The sequence below is a fragment of the Bos javanicus genome, chromosome 9 (assembly GCF_032452875.1).
Source record: "Bos javanicus breed banteng chromosome 9, ARS-OSU_banteng_1.0, whole genome shotgun sequence".
NCBI lineage: Eukaryota > Metazoa > Chordata > Mammalia > Artiodactyla > Bovidae > Bos > Bos javanicus.
Window position 1 is genome coordinate 88,569,988 of NC_083876.1, and position 21,552 is coordinate 88,591,539.

At 41.1% G+C, this 21,552-nt stretch overlaps 1 protein-coding gene across 3 annotated transcripts in view; it reads left to right on the top strand.

Moving 5' to 3' along the window:
- The window catches only part of CCDC170 (coiled-coil domain containing 170), a 94,890-nt gene that overhangs the window by 7,147 nt on the left and 66,191 nt on the right, over positions 1-21,552 (top strand). The window lies entirely within an intron of this gene.

A 21,552-nucleotide genomic window follows, 5' to 3' on the forward strand; every position in this document is an offset into this window, starting at 1 on the left:
GAGTAAGCAAAAGTGAGAAAGTGGGAGGAACCTGAACCAGAAAAACTCTGCTTGGTGAATCATACATTGATTGAGTCACCCTGTGGTGAGTTTCAGGGCACCAAAGATAGGCAAATTCTTTGCTTCAGCAGTTAAAAAATCAGGGTCAGTTCTAAAACAGATGCTGTTTTAGATAAGGTTCCACTCTCATAAAAGTTACATTTTAGTGGGGGAGATAGATAACAAAAGTAAACAAATGGGTAAACAAGGTAATTTCAAAGTGTGGTTAACACTAAAGTGGGATAACAGGATCAAGACTGACTGGCGTAGAGGGTTTGCTTTGGATAGGGTGGGCCCAGATGACTCCCCAAGGAGATGACAGGTATGCTGAGTTGGGGGTGATGCTGGGAGGGAGTGTTTTTAGAAACAGCTTCCCTAGGGGAAGTGTGTTTAGAAAGAGTACACTACCATGTGTAAAATAGATAGCTAGCGGGAACCTGCTGTATACACAGGAAGCTCAGCTCAGTTCTCTGTGTGAACTGAAAGGGAGGGAGGTCCAAGGTTCGGGGGGATGTGTGTATATGTATGGCTGATTCACTTTGTCATACACAGAAACTAACATGATATTGTAAAGCAAGTATACCTCAATTAAAAAAAGAATATAGTTGGTAGCACGTTCGTCAGTTTGGGTGTGTCTCATGATTTCTTATCCTTAGATTCAAGTTAATCACTTTTGGCGTTTATCGGTGATCCTATATGAGAGATGGTGTGTTCTCAGTGCATTATGGCAGAAGCCTTACGTCAGTTTATCTCATTGTTGATGTTATAAAAGAAAAAGAAAGGCTGAGAACTGGATTCAACAGACTAACGATACCTGATAATACATGTAATGTATTTTTAATTGCTCTAAGGAATGTTATTGAGATAACTGGTGAGTACTATGGTGTCATTATTAAATTTCTTGAATTTCACAGCCGTATGCAAAGGAAAGTCCTTGTCCTTAGAAATACACGCTGAAGTATTTAGGGGTTGAAGGCTGTGATGTCTGCGAATTACTCACAAATGACTCAGCTGTCATGATTGTAATGGACAGAGAGAAAAGACTAGATCAAATGTGATGAAATGTTCTCACAGTTGGTGAATCTAAGTGTGGCATATACTTTATTATTCTTGCAACTTTTCTGTAAGATTGAAATAAAGCTTTAAAGAAATTATGTACCTGTAACAAATTAGGATATTGAGTAGAAAATGCTCTTTCTAACTATCGAGCTCACAGTATAGTTAAGTAAATAATAAATGAGATAATAAAGGCTTGGAAAAGGAAGAAGGCAGGTGTGGCTGGAGTAAAGATATGGTGTCAGGCAAGGATCTAGAAGGAAAGGCAAACAAACAGTTACGGGAGGTGCTCTACTAGATGGGGGTGGGGAGAGCAGGGGGAGGGGATGCTTTGCTGAAGTTACTGGGGCCAATGATGGTGGTGGTATGGAGATGACATTGTCTTTGGAGTACCAACAGGACCTGTAGGTGATGTTCAGTAGCAGTTGGAATCATGAATCTCTAGCTAGAGATGCAGATTGGGGAGCCATCAATTATTGCAGATGGTTGAAATCTCAGGAGAACATGAAGTAGACCAGTAAAGGTGTCTTATGTGGTGAAGAAGAAGGATTGATGATGAAGTCCAGAGAGTCGCAGGTTAACGAGTGGATGAAGGAGGATGAGCTGCAGGAGGGACTGGGAGAGGAGGGCCAGATGAGCAGAGAAAGGAAAGCTGCTTGGCAGAGTGGTGGTCATGGCTCCCTCCAGTTCTCCTTTTTCCATATATTGGAACACCCTTCCCCTGGGTTTATTTAGAATTGACAGAATTTGGGGAGTAGCTGCCCAAAACAATGATTATGGTTTTGTCCACATTGATTATTAAATGTTTCTTTCTGATAGTAATTAGCTAAGTATTTTAAGGCCATTTCTGGTCCATGGTTTAAAAACCATGCCATTTGGGCCAAGTATGTGTATATATATTTATATATGGCTTCCCTGGTAACTCAGTGGTAAATAGTCCACCTGCCCATGCAGGAAATGCGGGTTCAATCCCTGGGTCAGGAAGATCCCCTGGAGAAGGAAATGGCAACCCACTCCAGTATCCTTGCCTGGGAAATCTCATGGGCAGAGGAACCTGGTGGGCTACAGTCCATGGGGTCACAAAGAGTCAGACACAACTTAGGGACTTAACAACTCTCTCTATATCTATATCTATCTATATCTATATATATATATTTTTTTTTTTTCTAGTTCTGTTTCTCTGGAGGACCCTAATACACAGGATAACTTCACTAGTCCTACCATGCTTGAGGAGGTTGTTAGAACCAGTGGGTTTGTAGTCCATCAGAAAGGACAGTGCAGCAAGGCCACAGGTGCTCAACACAGACACACAGGCTGGCGATCCGCAGCAGGAAAGTGGGGAGAGTTTGTCATGTCTCCTGCCTGATTTTCCTAGAAGGACAGGATCAACCTATCTATCAGAGCCCCTGGGACCACCTTTAAGGGACCCATGAGCATGTTTTAAATTCTTTTAAAATCAGGAGAGGGAGAAAAAAATAACTTTTAAATTGAGAAAATATTTTAATGTGTAGTATTTTGTTATGTTCATCTTCATGCCAGTAGGTTGTAGAATATAGCTTTAATATCTGTATGGAGGAAAGAGACCACGAAGGTATTAATAAAAGTGCACAGTTGTTGTTTAGTCGCTAAGTCGTGTCCCACTCTGCGACCCCATGGACTGTAGTCTGCCAGGCTCCTCTGTCCATGGGATTTCCCAGGCAATAATACGGGAATGAGTTGCTATTTCTTTCTCCAGGGGGTCTTCTTGACCCAAGTATCAAACCCATGATTCCTGCGTGTCCTGCTTTGGCAGGCAGTTTCTTTACCAGTGGGCCACCTGGGAAACCCATAGGACCCACAAAAGTTAATGGGGTCACGTGGGGAGAGGAAACTGTGCAGAAGCATTGTTTAGAGAGCATTGTTAAGCAACAGAACAGGTGATAGTAAGACAGATAATAGAACATATTTTTCCCAATTTTACTGATATGATTGACATACAGCACTGTGGCATACAGCATAATGCCTTAAATATATTGTGATGTAATTACCACAATAAATTTAGTTAAATTAACACTCATCATCTTATACAGATACAAAAGAAAAAAAAAGAATGTTTCTTTCCTTGTGATGAGAACTTTTAGGACTTTTCAAAATATCGTATACCAGTGTTAACTATAGTCATTATGTTGCATATTATAGCCCCAGTATTTATTTGTCTTATAACTGGAAGTTTGTACTTTTTGACTATCTTCATCCAGTTCCTGCACCCCACACAACCCCTGCCCCCTGCCTCTGGTAACTGTAAGTCTGATCTCTCTCTTTAATGAGATTTTTGCTTGTTTTAGATTCCACATATGAGATCATACAATGTTTGTTCTTCTCTGACTTATTTCACTTAGTATAATGCCCTCAAGGTCCATTTATGTTGTTGCAGTTTCTTCTTTTCTGTGGTTGGGTAGTATCCATTTTTAGATATAGATATATTTAGATATAAAAAGTTTGTTTGGTTTTCTGTACTATCTAAGGAAAAGCCTGAAGGAACTTTTTGGCCAACCCAGTGTAGTGAAAATTGCTCAGTCGTGTCGACTCTTTGTGACCCCATGGATTGTAGGCTGCCAGGTTCCTCTGTTCATGGAGTTCTCCAAGCGAGAGTGCTGGAGTGGGTAACTGTTCCCTTCTCCAAGGGATCTTCCCAACCCAGGGATCGAACCCAGGTGTCCCGCATTGCAAGAGGATTCTTTACCATCTGAGCTACCAGAGAAGCTCCAAAATATTGGAGTAGGTAGCCTATCCCTTCTCCAGAGGACCTTCCTGACCCAGGAGTCAAACGGGGGTCTCCTGCATTGCAGGCGGATTCTTTACCAGCTGAGCTTCCAGGGAAGCCCCCTAGTTATAAGTATATCTAGAGATAGAGATGGGTATAAATATGTCACATTTTCTTCCTTATCCATTCATCCATTGATGGATACTTAGGTGCTTTCATGACTTGGCAATTGTAAATCATGCTTAGAAAATTTTATCTTAAAATTACTTGTTCCTTCTCTTAAAGGTTGACATAAAATGATGAATATTGAACTGAAGTCCAGCAAAATTTAAATCTCCCTACGACAGTTTTATTGCACTAGAGAATTGCTCTTTTGGAAAATTGGTTAAACTGTATTTCAAATTCCTTCTAAGGGAAATATTCCTGAGGAGTCAATTTGAATAGACAACTTGTTAAAAGTTTTAAGCATACCACTCAGCATAGGAACTGAAATATTACATTTTGGAAAAATTTTCACTTTAAGATAATTTATCAAGTGTTTGATAATAGATGGAGTGAAAAAAACCCCACTTGAGAAGAAGTCTAGAATCATTAATATGTGAAAAGATATGTAGGATTCAGATGAATAAAATGTCCCGTCTCTTTGTCAACAGAGGTTTTCATTTCCCCCATTCCACTCAAAGAAGCTATTTGTGACATGTGACAATGTGACATGTGACAGTGTTCCCAAATCTGCATTCATTATGAGCCTTGAAAGTTACGCCCACTACCTCCCATGGAGCTCTATCCAATACAAATGCTGAGAAATTGTTGTCACTTAAAATAGGACCTGAAATTAATTAATTTGCCTGTGGCTTACTTAACTAAGACGTTATCTTGGTAAAGTGAACAGATTAAAAAAAAATTCAAAGGACTTTCAGTTCAGTTTAGTCACTCAGTCATGTCCAACTCTTTGTGACCCCATGGGGTGCAGCACACCAGGCTTCCCTGTCCATCACCGACTCCCGGAGTTTACTCAAACTCATGTCCATTGAGTCAGTGATGCCATCCAACCATCTCATCCTCTGTCGTCCCCTTCTCCTCCTGCCTTCAGTCTTTCCCAGCATCAGGGTCCTTTCCAGTGGGTCAGTTCTTCGAATCAGGTGGCCAACATATTGGAGTTTCAGCTTCAGTATCAATCCTTCCAATGAATATTCAGGACTTATCTCCTTTAGGATGGACTGGTTTGATCTCCTTGCAGTCCAAGGGACTCTCAAGAGTCTTCTCTAGCACCACAGTTCAAAAGCATCAATTCTTCAGTGCTCAGCTTTCTTTATAGTCCAACTCTCACATCCATACATGACTACTGGAAAAACCATAGCTTTGACTATGTGGACCTTTGTTGGCAAAGTAATGCTTTTAATATGCTGTCTAGGTTGGTCATAGCTTTTCTTCCAAGAAGCAAGTGTCTTTTAATTTCATGGCTGCAGTCACCCTCTGCAGTGATTTTGGAGCCCAAAAAAGTAAAGTCTGTCATGATTTCCATTGTTTCCCCATCTATTTGCTGTGAAGTGGTGGGACTGGATGCCATAATCTTAGTTTTCTGAATGTTGAGTTTTAAGCCAACTTTTTCACTCTCCTCTTTGACTTTCATCAAGAGGCTCTTTAGTTCTTCTTCACTTGGTGCCATAAGAAGTGGTGTCATCTGCATCTCTGAGGTTATTGATATTTCTCCTGGCAATCTTGATTCCAGCTCGGGCTTCATCCAGCCCAGCATTTTGCATGATGTGCTCTGCATAGAAGTTAAATAAGCAGGGTGACAATATACAGCCTTGACGTACTCCTTTCTCGATTTGGAACCAGTCTGTTGTTCCACGTCCAGTTCTAACTGTTGTCTCTTGACAGGCATACACTTGCCTCTCAGGAGGCAAGTCACGTGGTCTGGTATTCCCATCTCTTTAAGAATTTTCCACAGAAGACTTTATATTAAATGAAAATATAAGCTTCTAAATTGACTAGACCCAACCTGTACAGCATATATGAACTTGTAGAAAGCAGAAGGAATCTTTCTTAAATTTATTTTTTATTGAAATATAGTTGATTGACAAGGTGTTAGTTTCTACTGTTCAGCAAAGTGAATTAATTATACATATATCCACTCTTTTTTTATACTTTTCCCATATAGGTCATTACAGAGTATTGAGTAGAGTTCCCTGTCCTATGCAGTAGGTCCTTATTAGTCATCTATTTTATATATAGTAGTGTGTATATGTCAATCCCAATCTCCCAGTTTATCCCTCCCTCCTAGGAATCTTCCAAAAAGTGGTTGGAACGAGATTTATGAATTTATCAAAGTTAAATTTTGTGAACTTATCATTAATTTTGGAAATGCAGCTCTTTACTGCAACAACCTGACTTGCCTTGCAGAACAGCAATATTGAATGAAGTTCAGAAGAGCATTCAATTTAGGGAGAAATGATTGCATATCTATATATGACAATAACATAGTGATGAACAGTATGGGCTTTGGAGTCAGATGGGCTTTGGTTTGAATTCTGGCTGTGCCATTTCATTCCTTCCTTCCTTCATTCTGTGATTTTACTGACACCCGTTTCTAATTTTTTTTAGAGATGCGGAGAAGGCAATGGCACCCCACTCCAGTACTCTTGCCTGGAAAATCCCATGGACAGAGGAGCCTGGTGGGCTGCAGTCCATGGGGTCTCGAAGAGTCGGACACGACTGAGCGACTTCACTTTCACTTTTCACTTTCCTGCATTGGAGAAGGAAATGGCAACCCACTCCAGTGTTCTTGCCTGGAGAATCCCAGGGACGGTGGAGCCTGGTGGGCTGCCGTCTCTGGGGTCACACAGAGTCAGACACAACTGAAGCGACTTAGCAGCAGCAGCAGCAGGACCTTCACCCTAACAATGATTGAAAGTTATAATTTTTGTTCCTTCAAGATAAGCATTTTTTTCAGATGTTTTAAACATTTATTCTCATCTGACAAAATGTGGATGAATAAGTAATTCCTGGCTTTTCTTTCCCAGTATATCTTGGTCAACTCTCTCCTCTCCCTCCTAGTTTTTGCTGAAACTCTTATTTCTATTCTAGGTTGATCTCTTGGCATGACTAATTTTAAAAATATGAGACTTGCTATTTTCCATTTTTACAAGAGATGAGTGAAATTCCACCTATATTTGTTCCAACAGGACCATTGTTTAGCAATAATGAAAGTCTCTCAGTCATGTCTGACTCTGCGACCCCATGGACTATACAGTCCATGGAATTCTCCAGGCCAGAATACCGGAGTGGGTAGCCATTCCCTTCTCCAGGGGATCTTCCCAACCTTGGGATCAAACCCAGGTCTCCCGCATTGCAGGCAGATTCTTTACCAGCTGGGCCATCAGGGTAGTCCCTAAACTCACCAGCAGGACATACTTCCACTGATCTCAGCTGGAGGCTGGGTCCAGATGATGAGTCTTAATACAAGAGGTCTCAGGAATGCGTTTCTGATATTAACTAAGTTGATGTTGTCAGATGACATTCAGAGGGTTGACTAAAGAAGCAGCATTCATTCATACTCTGCTCTACTTCAGATTATCCCTGAAAAGTCAAAACTCAAGCGAGATGGCTAATTGGACTTTATTGTTTTGACCCTGCTACTGAAGTGCTTTTACTGAACAAAGGCTTGATGTTATGCCGTTCAGTTGTTCCACGGGTTTGGAAATTTGTGATTTCCTGTAGTGAGCAACTTGTTTGCTTTACCTCGTGGTCCTGGTAGATCGTGTGACTCAGGTTGATCTACTTGGAAGAGCCAAGGTAAACTGGTCCATCCCTAACAAGTGCTCGGTACCAACAGTACAGTAAGTCCCCTACTCCAGACCTTTAAGTTACGAACTGTCAAAGATGTGAACATGCATTTGCGTGTCCAGTCATGTAAGTTAGTTCACTTACATAATCGTCACGTGTGTGCATCCTCTACAAGTGGTTGTACTTTTACTGCACACTACTCTAAAGAGCACAGTACTACAGTGTCTTTGTTTCAAGCCCAGGATGTCTGAAGCAAGTGCACAGGCAGAAGTGATGTACTTGGTACTACTGTACTTTTCAAGGTACTGTACTGTAAGATTAAAGGTGTTTTATTTTTTGTGTTTGTTTTTTTAATGTATTATTTGTGTGAAAAGTATTGTAAACCTATTCACAGTACTATATGGCCAATTGTGTTAGTTAGGTACCTAGGCTAATTTTGTTGGATTTTTGAATAAATTGGATTCAACAAATACGATTTCGAAATGAAACTCGTTCATATGTAAAGGGTTTATTGTACGTCCAGGATACTTGCTTCCTCTTATTTGTTCTCTCTTTTAACCTTTCTTTCCTGCCATTTTCTTAATTCCTTTTTTTGTTTTTCTTGTTTTGGCACTGGTAAAAAATAAACTTGAGACGTTGGGTGGAAGTTAAAGCCTTTCTCTAAGATCTAGACGTCTGGTAAACTGTAAAGATTACAGGAAACACTAGTGGATTTGGGACTAGCCTTTAGTTTATGCTCCTGCCATGGCTTAGGAGAAGCTATTCAGTGATTAGCTCCCTGATTCTGGGAAAGATTGAAGGTAGGAGGAGAAAGGGACGACAGAGGACAAGATGGTTGGATGGCATCTCTGACTCAATGGACATGAATTTGAGCAAACTCTGGGAGACACTGAAGGACAGGGAAGCCTGATGTGCTGCAGTCCATGGGGTTGCAAAGAGTTGGACACGACTTAGTGACTGAACAACAGTAACAAAATTCAGTGATTGCAAAGTACGTTCCAGAACACCCACGGAGTCAAAAGCAAGACGTTTCTCTTGTCAGGGCTCATAGTTACGTGATACATCCATGGTTTGATGGATGTCAATGCTACTATTGGGCTTCCCTGGTGGCTCAGAGGTAAAGAATCCTCCTGCAAAGCAGGAGACATGGGTTCAATCCTTGGGTTGGGAAGATCCCCTGGAGAAGCAAATTGCAACCCACTCTGGTATTTTTGCCTGGGAAATCCCACAGACAGAGGAGCCTGACAGGTTATAGTCCATGGGGGTCACAAAGAATCAGACAGGACTTAGGGACTAAACAAAAACAACAATGCTACTATAGATGGACAGGCTCTGATATTGCAGAGTGGGAGAATCTGCGTGCTTCCTAAACCAGCCCATCATCCCTGGGGCTTGGGGTGCAGTAGAAGTCAGCCAACTCCAGAGGCTGGTGGAACTTGGCATAGCAGATGAGATTGGGGAGTGAATCACACGGGAGGATGGGATATTAATAAGAAGAGCAATATAGCATCCATTCCTTTATTCTGCAGATAATTATCGAGCATTTACATTGTGAGGTTCTGGTTAGGTGCTAGGTATGTCTTAGTGGATATCAAAGACTGTTTAAAAAATAATTTTTAAGTTTGTTTTTGGCTGTGTTGGGTCTTCGTTGCTTCTTGGGCATTTCTGCAGTTACTGTGAGTGGGGTTTACTCTTCTTTGCGGTGTGTGGGTTTCTCACTTCGGTGACTTCTCTTGTTGTGGACACGGGCTTAGGGAGTGTAGGCTCAGTTGCTGCGGCTCCTGGGCTCCGGAGCACAGGCTCAGTAGTTATGGGCAATGGGCTTAGTTGCTCCTTGGTGTGTGGAATCTTCCTGGAGCAGGACTCGAACTTGTGTTTCCTGTATCAGCAAGCAGATTCTTTACCACTGAGCCATCAGGGAAGCCCTATCACAGAGTTTTAAGGGAGAGAGACCTTACATACTTAATTACACATATCATGTATTCCTTACCACTCTGTAAGTGACCTGAAGGAGAAGCATAGGCTGCTATGAGAGAATCAGTTCAGTTTCAGTTCAGTTGCTCAGTCATGTCCGACTCTTTGTGACCCCATGCACTGCAGCACGCCAGGCTTCCCTGTCCATCACCAACTCCCGGAGTTTACTCAAACTCATGTCCATTGAGTCGGTGATGCCATACAACCATCTCATCCTCTGTCGTCCCCTTCTCCTCCTGCCTTCAGTCTTTCCCAGCATCAGGGTCTTTATATAGTGGGAAGATAGTGGTGTGGTCAGGTGGGAATTTTGACTGGTCAAGTCCTTCTGAATACTTGCTGAGGCAATACTGACTTTGAAATGACACCTATAAGAAGAGTGAGAAGACTGCTATGAGGGTGAATACACTGTCCATTAGTTGATTTTCTTGGTGGTCTCCACCCCTCCTTTGATCTCCCCAACCTGCCTTCTGCAGAGCTCTTTATGGTGTGGTGCAGGTCTTGGGGAGGAGAGAGGGTGAGATTAGGGGGTCTAGCTTTAGAAAGGAAGGGCTTCCTAAACAGGGGTCTGTCCACTCTAGTAGACTGTCTTCTAGAGCGGGCTGAGGACATCCATGTCTTCATGATAACTAGTGAGAGTTGCTAAGCACTACAATTTCGGATTTGGAATCTGCCTATAACCTGATTTATTCTGGACACAAAAGAGAGAAAAATTCCTTCTAAAAACTTACTGTAGATCTTGCTTTGTTCCCTTGTGAGAATTCTTATAGGGAGGTTAAAAATTATTTGGTTTCTTCCTAACCTGAAACCTGGAGAGATTACTTGTTGCTAACGTGTCCCACTGTCTTCTCATTTTTTACAAAATTTGTCTCTGGAGGGACTTGGTTGCTTTCAGAAGTGTGTATGCTGGAAATCGTGGCTTCCTTTTAACAGAAGAAATGCTGCTAGGGATGATGAAGTAGCATCATTTAGCTGAATTTTCTCTGGGCAGAGTTAAGGGTCACCCCAGAAGAGAGAGCAGGGATGTAGTTGCAACGTACATGTTATTTAGGTTGTTTTCTGTTTCTAATTTGTCCTTTGTTGGAGATCTTTTTACAGTTAATAAAAACATTAAGAATCATTGAATTCTTGTTTTAATCCTTGAAGATACTATTTTGGCTATAACATTGTATTATTCCATTCATTTTTGTGGTGAACTTCCTATCCAAGAAGTAGTCAAAACTTTCTTGTTGAATAAAAAATGCATTCCAAGCATTGCTGGAAATTCAGTAATTCTTTCTACCTCTGCGGTCTTGTGCAAGCCGAGGTTCAAGTTCAGGGTTTCCCACTGCCTCTGCAGCCGGTGAAGAATTTACATGGTATTCAGCTTCTTAAATCTAAAGATTAGGATGTTAAAATTGAGAACATACTGAATTGGACTCTTTAAACATGTTTCCAGCTGTCTCTTAATTAAAAAATTAATTTGAATATTACAATTGCAGCCACTTTTCCTTTAAAAATGAGAACATTACACATTAAGCTGCAGTATCTTTTGTCAACTACCACTAATCTTAATCCCCTTCCCTCATTCTCCAGAGGTAATTATTAAATACATTTGGTGAGTATCCGCCAGATCATTAAAAATACTTTTTGTGTTCATACTTATACCTATAGAGAATATTTTATTTTGTTTAACACTTTTTTAATTTTCCTTTTTTTTTTGCTTTTTATTGGTTTTTATTCTTTAAGCTAATTTAAAATAACATGTATTTTTGAAACATAAATGGTATCATACTATTAGTTTTGTTCTCTGATTTACTGTATTTGAAAAACAGTATGTTTTTGAGATCTATCCATGCTGCTTTAAATAGATTTAGTTCAGTTCTATTAATTGTTTTCTAGATTCCCATTTTATGGATGTACTATTCCATGGATGACTATTCTTATATAATAGTACATGGATGTACTATTCTTATGGATGACCAATTCCTATATTGATGGATACTGTGAACCACGAACATTCACGTAGAATTACAAGTAGAATTGTGTGTTCTGGGGTATATGCTGAAGTGCCTCCTGCAGTGTCAGGAACATTTCATATGCACATTCATTAAATGTCCTTTAAGCCTAACTTTTAAATTAGATAGCACAGAAAAGCTATTACTGCTTTCAGATCTACTACCAGTTGTTTGCTGTTTGAAAAAGGAATTGCCTTTTTAGCCCTTAATTGTCTCGTTTTCAGATGAGGGTATAAGAACAGTCTCTACTCATAGGTTTGTTGTGAAGACTGAATTAGAATAGTTCCTGGGTCAGTGAATATTAGATATGTATATGATACATATCTAGTACATATAATTACATATTTAATATTTGTTAGAGTTACATCGGGATTAGTATTTGAAGCAAGCCCTCAGAAAGTTTGGCATCTTAAGTTTTTCTAACTGTGGTCCTTCCCATCCATGAAAAAATAATTCGGTTTCTTTTAGTGGAGCCATAGTATTAAGAACATTTTGGAATACTGTATTCTTTTCAATAAAGATATTGAGATAGAAGGGGTTTCAAATGACACCCAAGAAAAATGTGATTAGAGAACAGTGTCAAAATAATACATCAGCTTTTTCACAAAGCTTGATTTAATGCAGAAATATCTTCCTCCAAAATTTGCTCCACAACTACTAAGATGATGACACACCGATTTGTTTCCTGAATTCCATACCCATCACACTGTCCCTGGCAAGCACTTAGGAAAACCCAGAAACCAAATGCAGATGTAAGAAAGAAAAGCAGGAAAGTCCTTCAAAGTCTGGAGAAGAACTGATAAGTAGTCAAAATTGGCATTGGTTGGAGAAATACATTTTGTTGAAGTTGTATAGTCACTCAGTCGAGTCTGACTCTTTTGTGACCCCATGGACTGTAGACTGCCAGGCTCCTCTGCCTATGGGATTTTCCAGGCAAGAAGAGTGGGCAGTGGGTTGCCATTTCTTTCTGCAGGGGATCTTCTGGACGCAGAGATCGAACCCATGTCTCCTGCATTGGCAAGTGTATTCTTTACTGCTGAGCCACCAGGGAAGCCCATAAATACAGTTGCAGTACTTAAGTTATGCACCATAAATTAGGGAAAAAACTATGTGAGGGGAAGAAGTTAGAGAGTAGGGGAGAGAGTCTTAGCGAGGATTGCTCACTGGGGCAGCCCTGGAGGCTTGAAGAGGGAAGGGGAGAGAGAGGGAAGGTGATAGAAAGAAAAAGAGAGACCAAAGGACGCCTTCCCCTGTGAAAGTGCCTCAGTGACACGGTTGTGCAGTGTGGTATGGAATAATGCTGGAACAAAGAGGAGACTGGGTATGAGATGGAAAGACAGGAATGGATTTAGGTACTTTTGTGTGTCAGAGGTTGGCAGCGATTTTCTTCACTCTCTTTCTTTTTTTTTTTCCTGTCCATAGGAAAATAAGACAGCTAAACACCATAGAAGCAAGACTGGCCCAAGGCATTGTCCTCAGGCTGGGTAATTGGACACATTGTGTACCAAGTTATGAATAAGCTGATCTCTTCTTTTTGCCTTTGAGCTTTGAAACCATCTTTATTCTGAAAAGCCTATGAGCCACCCTGCAAGGCAATTTCAATCATTATCATAATATCAGTAGCCGAAGCAAATCATAGGTAGTTGGCTTTCTAAAATTAATGTGAAATTGCTTCATGGATTGGCTGGGAGACCTAATAACTTAGAGTGTCCTCATATGAGGACAAATGGATGAGTTTTAATCTTGCCACTTTGAAATTAGGGTAAAATTAGTTTTTTGTTAAAGTGAAGATTATTTAATATTTATAGAAAAGCTTTCCAAAATTTTTATTAACTCTAGGGAGGCTTAATTAAAAGAGCAAAACCCTGAGAGGTCTGGCCTCACGTACATTTCAATCTCTATGCTACTGGTGGTGTTTCTTTGCCCCTGTGTCCTCCTTAAAGATGCTGCATGGCAGAATTTGTGATTTTTGTGGATTCTTGTCCTTGTTCCTTTTTTGTTTTTTCATTTAAAGGGGAAATATTTACTCTGATTATGAAATTAATGCACAGTCACTGTAAAAGATTTAGAAAATATAAAAACGTAATAAAGAAGAAAATAAATGTAGTTCTATAACTAAAAGATTACCTTAGTAACATTTCTTCCCAGTAATTTTCTTTTAATTATGCTTAATTATGTAATTAATGCATAAATATACCTTCTTGAGAAGAAACCAAAGCCATTCCCCTCCCCAGCTCCAGTACTCCTGTCAGCCTCAGAGATAAGGATTGTTATACAGCTGATGTGTGTTCCTTCAGACCTTTTTTTCTTCTCTAAATATATTTGCAGAAAAGACACAGTACTTTCCCTTCATGTGTGCTTTAAGGGGAAAAAAGTATCAAACTATGGATCTATACTTTGTTACTTTTGTCCAGTGGTGTATCTTGGAGATCTGCTTATGCCCAAACATACAGGGCAGTCTCCTCCTGCTTATCGGCAGTATTCATAGTATAGGAGCGCCTTTTTCAGCAATTGCCTTGTTGATGGGGATTTGTATTGTGTCACCCCTTCTCTCTTTTTTGTTATTACCGATAATGGTGTAATAAGTATCCTAAGACCTACTGTTACTCACATATATGACTGTTTTCCAAGGGGAAATAATTGAGAGGTAGAACTGCTGGGTCATAGTACTTACATTTAAATTTTAATAGAGTGTGATTGAGAAGGTATCCAGAGGGCTTAACCAGCTTTATTTACATCTAAGATGAAGTGATACAGAAAGGTTGAAAATTAAAAGCTGGAACAGAGGTATATGTAGTCAGATACAAACAAAAAGAAATTCGGGATCATGATCTCAGTATCAGAAAGGGCTGAATTGTGAGCAGAAATGGTTAAGTGAGAAAGATAATGGCACATTATGGTGTTACGTGGTATAATTTACGACTATATGCGATTTCTGAATCTTTGCACCAAGTCAAACAGTACTAGTTTCCATTAAGCAAGAATGCAAGTGCTACAAGGTGACAGAGAATTACAGTAGCAATCAGAGGCTCTAACTGATCTTTCTCGAGCCCTGATCAAGTTAAAGCATAGAAATAGATAAGACTAGAAATGCCTAATTAAAATGATGAGCAAAGTAGAATGAATTAATCCATATTGAACTTGAAGCTCCAAAGAAAGAGACTATACCTTCTTTTTATTTTTTGTAGTACTTGAAAAATTTTTATTAGAGTGTAATTGATTTACAGTGTTGTGTTAATTTCTGCTGTACAGCAAAGTGAATCAGTTATACGTATACAGGTATCAACTGTTTTTAGAGTCTTTGCTCATATAGATCATTACAGAATATTGAGTAGACCTCCCTGTGAAATACAGTAGGTTGTTGTCTATTTCATGTATATAGTAGTATGTATATGTCAATTCCAATCTCCCAATTTATCCCCCAACACCTTATCCCCCGGTAACCATAAGCTTGTTTTCTCCATCTGTAACTATGAGAATATACCTTCTTTTTATTTTTATTTATCCATTTATTTTGGCCCTGTCCCACAACATGTGGGATCTTACTTCCCCAATGAGAGATTGAACTCGTGCGTCCTGCATTGGAAACGTGGAGTGTTAACCATTGGACCACCAGGGAAATCCTATATCTTCTTTTTAACTACCCATTGGATGTTCATAAAACTGAACATTCACAAAAACCTTGATGAATTCCCTGAAGTAGAAATAATAGAGACCAGGAAGATGGTGAAAATGTGTAATGACTGGTCTAATAAGGACAGCCTTCTGGTTTGAATGGACCCAGTTCTGAATGGAGACTGGTTCACTCCACTGGTGTACACCTGTGAATGTCAGCCCAGAATGAAGATGGGTTGTCTGAGCACAGTGTGATAAAACAGGCATCCTAATAAATTCTGAGAACAGAAAGCCACAAACACAATGAAGCCTTTAAAACAACTCAGGTCAAAGGACAAACTCAGTGCACAGCAAAGGAAACTGTGCTGCTGCTGCTAAGTCGCTTCAGTCATGTCCAACTCTGTGTGACCCCATAAACGGCAGCCAACCAGGCTCCTCTGTCCCTGGGATCCTCCAGGCAAGAACACTGGAGTGGGTTGCCATTTCCTTCTCCAATGCATGAAAGTTAAAAGTGAAAGGGAAGTTGCTCAGTCGTGTCCGACTCATAGTGACCCCATGGACTGCAGCCTACCAGGCTCCTCTGTCCATAGGATTTTCCAGGCAAGAGTACTGGAGTGGGGTGCCATTGCCTTCTCCTATAGAAACTATAAGCAAGGTGAAAAGACAACCGTTGGAATGGGAGAAAATAATAGCAAATGAAACAACTGACAAAGGATTAATTTCCAAAATATACCAGCAGCTCATACAACTCAACACAAGGGAAACAAACAGCCCAATCAAAAAGTAGGAAAAAGACCTAAACAGACGTTTCTCCAAAGAAGACATACAGATGGCTAATAAACACTTGTAAAGATGCTCAACATCGCTCATTATTAGAGAAATGCAAATCAAAACCACAATGAGATATCACCTCACACTGGTCAGAATGGCCCTCATCAAAAAGTCTACAAACAATAAATGCTGGAGAGGATGTGGGGAAAAGGGGACGCTTTTGCACTGTTGGTGGGAATGTAAATTGATACAGCCACTATGGAAGATGGTATGAAGATTCCTTAAAAAACTAAGAGTAAAATCACCATATGACCCAGCAATCCCACTCCTAGGCATATACCCTGAGGAAACCAGGTTTGAAAAAGACACATGTGTCCCATTGTTCATTGCAGCACTATTTACAAGGTAGAACATGGAAGCAACCTAGATGCAAATCAACAGATGAATGGATAAAGAAGTTGTGGTACATATACACAATAGAATATTACTCAGCCATAAAAAAGAATGCATTTGAATCCGTTCTGATGAGGTGGATAAATCTAGAACCTATAATACAGAGTGCAGTGAGTCAGAAAGAGATAAATATCATACTCTAATGCACATATTGGAGAAGGAAATGGCAACCCACTCCAGTATTCTTGCCTGGAGAATCCCAGGGACAGAGGAGCCTAGTGGGCTGCCGTCTATGGGGTCGCACAGAATCCGACACGACTGAAGCGACTCAGCAGCAGCAATGCACATATATGGAATCTAGGAAAATGGTTCTGAAGAATTTATTTACAGGACAGTAATGAGGTAAAGCGTCTGCCTGCAATGTGGGAGACCCGGTTTCGATCCCCGGGTCAGGAAGATCCCTTGGAGAAGGAAATGACAACCCACTCCAGTACTCTTGCCTAGAAAATTCTATGGATGGAGCAGCCTGGTGGACTACAGTCCATGGGGTCACAAAGAGTTGGACACGACTGAGCGACTTCACTCACTCACTCACTCACTCAATTGAGAAACAGACATAGAGAACAGACTTATGGTCATAGGGAGAAGGGAGGAGACGGTGAGATGTATGGAGAGTAACATGTAAACTTACATTCAGTTCAATTCAGTTTAGTCACTCAGTCATGTCCGACTCTTTGCGACCCCATGAATCAGAGCACGCCAGGCCTCCCTGTCCATCACCAAGTTCCAGAGTTTACCCAGATTCATGTCCATCGAGTCGGTGATGCCATCCAACCATCTCATCCTATGTCATCCCCTTCTCCTCCTGCCCCCAATCCCTCCCAGCATCAGGGTCTTTTCCAATGAGTCAACTCTTCACATGAGGTGGCCAAAGTATTGGAGTTTCAGCTTCAGTATCAGTCCTTCCAATGAACACCCAGGACTGATCTCCTTTAGGATGGACTGGTTGAATCTCCTTGCAGTCCAAGGGACTCTCAAGAGTCTTCTCCAACACCACAGTTCAAAAGCATCAATTCTTCAGTGCTCAGCTTTCTTCACAGTCCAACTCTCACATCCATACATGACTACTGGAAAAACCATAGCCTTGACTGGATGGACCTTTGTTGGCAAAGTAATGTCTCTGCTTTTCAATATGCTATCTAGGTTGATCATAACTTTCCTTCCAAAGAGTAAGCATCTTTTAATTTCATGGCTGCAGTCACCATCTGCAGTGATTTTGGAGCCCCCCAAAATAAAAATCTGACACTGTTTCCCCATCTATTTGCCATGAAATGATGGGATCAGATGCCATGATCTTTGTTTTCTGAATGTTGAGCTTTAAGCCAACTTTTTCACTCTCCACTTTCACTTTCATCAAGAGGCTTTTTAGTTCCTCTTCAGTTTCTGCCAGGGCTTCCCTGATGGCTCAGAGGTTAAAGCACCTGCCTGCAATGTGGGAGACCTGGGTCTGATCCCTGGGTTGCCATAAGGGTGGTCATTTGCATATCTGAGGTTATTGATATTTCCCCTGGCAATCTTGATTCCACCTTGTGCTTCTTGCAGCCCAGCGTTTCTCATGATGTACTCTGCATATAAGTTAAATAAGCAGGGTGACAATACACAGCCTTGACGTACGCCTTTTCCTATTTGGAACCAGTCTGTTGTTCCATGTCCAGTTCTAACTGTTGCTTCCTGACCTGCATACAGGTTTCTCAAGAGGCAGGTCAGGTGGTCTGGTATTCCCATCTCTTTCAGAATTTTCCACAGTTTATTGTGATCCACACAGTCAAAGGCTTTGGCATAGTCAATAAAGCAGAAATAGATGTTTTTCTGGAACTTTCTTGCTTTTTCGATGATCCAGCAGAAGCATAAGATATTAAGAAGAGGTGGCAAGAATACATAGAAGAACTGTACAAAAAGATCTTCATGACCCAGATAATCACGATGTCACTGACCTAGAGCCAGACATCCTGGAATGTGAAGTCAAATGGGCCTTAGAAAGCATCACTACAAACAAAGCTAGTGGAAGTGATGGAATTCCAGTTGAGCTATTTCAAATCCTGGAAGATGATGCTGTGAAAGTGCTGCACTCAATATGCCAGCAAATTTGGAAAACTCAGCAGTGGCCACAGGACTGGAAAAGGTCAGTTTTCATTCCAATCCCAAAGAAAGGCAATGCCAAAGAATGCTCAAACTACCACACAATTGCACTCATCTCACACGCTAATAAAGTAATGCTCAAAATTCTCCAAGCCAGGCTTCAGCAATACGTGAACCGTGAACTTCCAGATATTCAAGCTGGTTTTAGAGAACCAGAGGAACCAGAGATCAAATTGCCAACATCCGCTGGAAACTTACATTGCTGCTGCTGCCGCTGCTAAGTCGCTTCAGTCGTGTCCGACTCTGTGCGACCCCATAGATGGCAGCCCACCAGGCTCCCCTGTCCCTGGGATTCTCCAGGCAAGAACACTGGGGTGGGTTGCCATTTCCTTCTCCAATGCATGAAAGTGAAAAGTGAAAGTGAAGTCGCTCAGTCGTGTCCGACTGCGACCGCATAGACGGCAGCCTACCAGGCTCCTCCGTCCCTGAGATTTTCCAGGCAAGAGTACTGGAGTGGGGTGCCACTGCCTTCTCCCGGGAAACTTACATTACCATATGTAAAATAGATAGCCAATGGGAATTTGCTGTATGACTCAGGAAACTCAAACAAGGACTCTGTATCAGCCTAGAGGGTTGGGATAGGGAGGGAAATGGGAGGGAAGTTCAAAAGGGAGGGGACATATATATATATATATATACCTATGGCTGATTCATGTTGAGGTTTGACAGAAAACAACAAAATTCTGCAAAACAGTTATCCTTCAGTAAAAAAAAAATTAAAAAAAGGAGAAACTCAGGCTAAACACAAAGAACACTACGTAAGGGTCTGTGAGACAGAGAAGGAAGGGCTAAGAGGAAATGAGTAGGCATAAATAAATTCATGTGTTCTTTCAGTTTTTGTATTGTTTTTTCTTATCCTTGTAATCCTCTCATGCTTCTGTGCATTTCTTCTCATTTCAAGCTACCTCAGAGTGTCTTGAGGGAATGATTTCTGTGGTATACTCCATAGGTAAGCTCAGTGTCTGACCCAGAATACACTTTTCATAAACATTTGCTGATAAACAGTCTCGAGTCTGCTGGACTTTGAAAGGTGATTTAGACCCTAGCAACTGTCTTCTAAGGGCTTCCCAGGTGGCTCAGTGATACAGAACCCGCCTGCCAATACAGGATCTGCAAGTTCGATCTCTGGGTTGGGAAGATCCCCTAGAGGAGGAAATGGCAACCCACTCCAGTATTCTTGTCTGGAAAATCCCATGGACAGAGGAGCTTGGCAGGTTACAATCCATGGGGTCACAAGAGTCAGACACAACTTAGCAACTAAAGGGCAACCGTCTTCTAAACTTAGTAACCAAAAGAGTCTTTCTCCTGTAGGCCCTGTTCCAGTGTTAGAGGCAGTAGTATCTTAATGTGCAGTTTCTTTTGCCCATGAGCGTGTGAAGATGCTAATGCTTCTGGTGGTACTCCGTGTTTCATTGTAATCTCCTCAAATAAAGGCCCACTTCTGAACTGTCTCAGAGGCTCTTACTATTATGGCCAACGGACACAATATTTTTCATATGAAAGAGATATAAAATTGAAGAATGACTATGTCATGTCCTAAAAAAATCATGTTTGTCAATGAAAGAAATAATCATAGTGATTGAGAAACTTATTTCCCTAAGGAATTTTAGAAAATGTGTGCCAGGCATGCTATAGTTCAAACATCTTGTGAGTGACCTAGGTCCTCACATGGCCTGTTTTGGAAACATGGCTGGAGTGGTTGGCGTGGAGAAATTCCATCTGAATACTGAGTGAGGTTGACAGGATGTGGTTCTCTTCATAGATGCACTTAAACGCTTTGTGCCTTTACCCCAGGAGTACATACCTACCGTCTTCTTGAATGTGTTGTCATTGGCAAACACTGCCTGTTACTAAGTGCACTGAAGGTTTTGTTTGGCATCTTGTGCGTTGAAACACACTAGTCATGACAACGCTTGTTATGAAATTCAGGGCTTTAAGATGACTTTTGCGTTCATGAGTATTTCCAAACAGTAGTCTTTAGCAGTTCCGTAGCCAGGCAGAGTCATTAACAGGTTTTACTGATGTGGCCCCTGAGGACACTAGATATTCCAGGGAAACCCTCCTTTATATGACCTCTTTCATATTCCTTCAAAAATGAATGGCTTTCCTGTATGTCTTTCACAAAGACCACAAGCCCTGGAAACTTCATAGAAGTGGGTATCTGTCCAAACTTGGGAATAATTCTTGCAGGAGGCAGATGTTATGGCACCAGCAGGACAGAAACAGAACCAGAAATTACAGATGCAGACCTATAGTCCAAACTCATCAAATCTCTTCTGCAGATGTGTTTATTGGGATCGTGTTAAAAAAAAAAAAAAAATTTAAATTAGTTACGCAGTTGAAAAATCTGGGACTTTTTTTTACTTCAGAAAGTCTGGTTAGGACTTCCCCAGTGACTCAGTGGTAAAGAATCTGCCTGCTGATGCAGGAGACACAGATTTGATCCCTGGTCCTAGAAGATCCCACGTGCTGCGAAGCAGCTAGGCCTGTGCGCCACACCTATTGAGCCTGTGCTCTAGAGCCTGGGAAGCGCGACAACTGCAGCCCCCGTGCCTTAGAACCCTTGGTCTGCAACAAGAGAAGCCACTGCAATAAGAAACCTGGGCACTGCAACCAGAGAGTAGGCCCTGCTCGCTGCAACTAGAGAACAGCGTGCGAAACAACGAAGACCCAGCACAGCCAACAATAAATAAATACAATTTTTAAAAAGTCTGGATGTAGGACTTGTCTTGAAAAATTAGAATAATCTGGCCAGGTTGGGATCCCTATTTTTGCATTGGCAGCCATGAGTGGGGCTGGGAGCTCTTCCCTTCTGGGTGGAGAAGAACTCCAGGCACCACCACTGTCTCTGGCCTCAGGCATTCATTTGAGTCAGCTTCATAACCCCAAGACAGGCGATGAGATTGAGAGTAGATGGCATTGTGGGTGATTATGAAGGAGACAGACTTCTACTCTTAAATCACATGGTCTTTTTGATAA